This window comes from Fukomys damarensis, unplaced genomic scaffold, assembly GCF_012274545.1.
Source record: "Fukomys damarensis isolate Sample0158 unplaced genomic scaffold, DMR_v1.0_HiC HiC_scaffold_19, whole genome shotgun sequence".
Taxonomy (NCBI): Eukaryota; Metazoa; Chordata; class Mammalia; order Rodentia; family Bathyergidae; genus Fukomys; species Fukomys damarensis.
The window spans coordinates 5,668,173-5,670,787 of NW_022900931.1; positions in this window are offsets into that span (position 1 = coordinate 5,668,173).

Below are 2,615 nucleotides of genomic sequence, written 5' to 3' on the forward strand. Positions count from 1 at the left end.
GACTGAGATAGTTCCCCGATTTGGCTTGCCCTTAGCCCTGGGGTCCGACAATGGCCCAGCCTTCACGGCTAAAGTGTCTAAACTGATTAGCCTAAGCGTTGGAATTAGATGGAATTTACATTGTGCTTACAGACCTCAAAGTTCAGGACAGGTAGAGAGGGCTAAACGAACACTAAGGGAGATTTTAACTAAATCGAGCCTAGAGACTGAATTAAGTTGGGTGGAGCTTCTCCCTTTTGCTCTGTTGCGTATTCGATGTACTCCCAAGCCTCCTCTGAATCTGTCCGCCTTCCAAATTATCTATGGGCGCGCTCCCCCCTTGGTTCCCCATATAGATATGGAATTAAAGGAGAAATTCTCTCATCTGAGGTTGCTTAAGACTCTGAGAGCTTTACATGAAATGCAGTCTCAACTACAAGACCAGGTTAGAGGATCTCTGACCCTTCCTCATGAGAAACCTCTGCAGCCACTGCCCTATAAGCCAGGAGAACTGGTTTATATTCGCAGGTTTGACTCCAAGACCTTGGAACCCTGGTGGAAGGGGCCTTTTCTGGTTGTCCTGTCTACACCTCTGGCCGTGAAGGTTGTGGGACACCCAACGTGGATCCACCGCAACCACCTCAACAGCCCAGAGGCACACGGAAAATGGAGCCTCATCAGCAAACTCGGAGAATTGAAAGTAAAACTCCGCTCAACTGGACCTGCGTTATGATCTGGGTGATTTCCCCTGGGACAATAATAATAGTAACGTTGTCCAAAGAAAGCTTAGGTCACACTAAAAATGTCTAGGTGCAATTAGCTGAATCCTTACATTTGACTGAAATCTGTTTAAATGCTGATGTGAATTTTCATTATGTGCTTGGAAGTTGTTTGGTTCCAGTATGCACCCCACTTGAAGGTATTAGACCATATACTATGTTTAAAATTTCCCACAAGTAAATCTCAGTTATTTGGATAGTTACAACTGGGGACAGGTGACATGTTACAAACCAAAGAATGCTATTAAACTGTATACCCCTCGGGTAGCTATGTCCTTTAAGACTCTCTGTGCCAAATATAAAGGTTGTACTTCCCAGTGTTTAAATCTTAAACAGGCAGATGTAATGAAGTGTCCTAGAGAACAAAGATTCCTTACAGCAAATGCCACATTACTTTGCTGCTGGGATGATTTTATACTTGTGAGGGAATAACTTATAATTACATCCCAGCAAACTTGACCGAGGCCCGCTGTTGTCTTAGTAAATTAGCAGTCGTCTTACCTGACAGGGGAGACCTCTCACCACCCAACAGAACAAAACGCTGGTCTCCCTGTACTTCACCAGGCTGTGATGATGATGTAGGACTTTTAACAGACGCTGAAGTTATTCCTGTGATTATTTCTGTGATAGGTATACCCTCAATCGGAGTTCATGCTGAAAAGGCAGTTAGAAAACTAGCTTGCAAGGTAGTTAAAGGGTTAAATACCACCTCTGCCGTGCTGGCGCTAATTAATCAAGAACTCTAGGAACAAAGACAAGCAATTTTAGATAATAGGGCGGCAAGTGATTAATTGCTATTATTTCATCACCAAGGTTGTGAGAGGGTTAAAAATATGTGCTGCTTCAATTTAACAAATAATGGGCCAGCTATAGAACAAGACATAGAAAAGCTCAAAGATTTAGCTACACAAATTCATAATGAACAGATAGGATGGGATTTATTTAAATGGTTAACAAGTTGGTTACCTGACATTACCTGGGTAAAACAACTGATACTGTGTAACGGTATTAGGATTTTGTATTGCAATAACTTGTCTTTTACAATGTGTTCCTTTAGTAAGGCCTAGAATTAGAAATAAGTAAATCAAAGATTTGATTTAGGTCCAAAAATCAGTGGGGAATGTAAGAGCCTGACTGAACCAGAGCGACTCCATGTTGACCAGCAAACGACCCAGAGACTGTCGCTCCCTCCGCATCCCTTATAGGATAACTAATGATTAATTGTGAATTGTTAGGTAACTGCTTTGAAGTAGCTGGGAAACTAAATGGAAACTGTAGTGAACACAGAGACCCAACACAAATCATGCCACTCCTTACTTGCCTATAGTTGAATGTTCTGAACATTATAATCTAAGTTGTAAATGGAATAATGGATAATCGCTCTGCTGATCAGTAGTACGTGACGGTCGAGTATATGCTTGATGACCACCAGCTCAGATCCACTGATTCTTTGCCTTTGTCCCCTTCCTGTAAGTTTTAAGTATAAACCCCGCCTCAGCCCTATATAAAGTGGCCTCTGTTTCTGAGCTAGCCACCTCTCTGAGCTGCTTGGCTTGGGGAGTGCCGTCTGGCCAGACTAATAAAGGTCTCTTTGCCAACCTGCCTGGTGTGTTCCTTCCGGGGTGACTCTCGCTGTCCGACAAGCTCCTGGAGCCTCGCTGAGCTTCTGGGCCCAGCATGGTGGAGGCCTCTTGGCTGTCACGCTCCGGGAGTAAAAGTGAGACTTTAAGTCTTACACCTGTATCAGTAGGGTGTTGTCCCTTTACACCGTGTTCGTGTTTAACTTAGATACGAATTAAATTAAATCTTCATAAAAAACCAGATGCGATGTCCCAGGAAAGATGCACCAAGGTGATC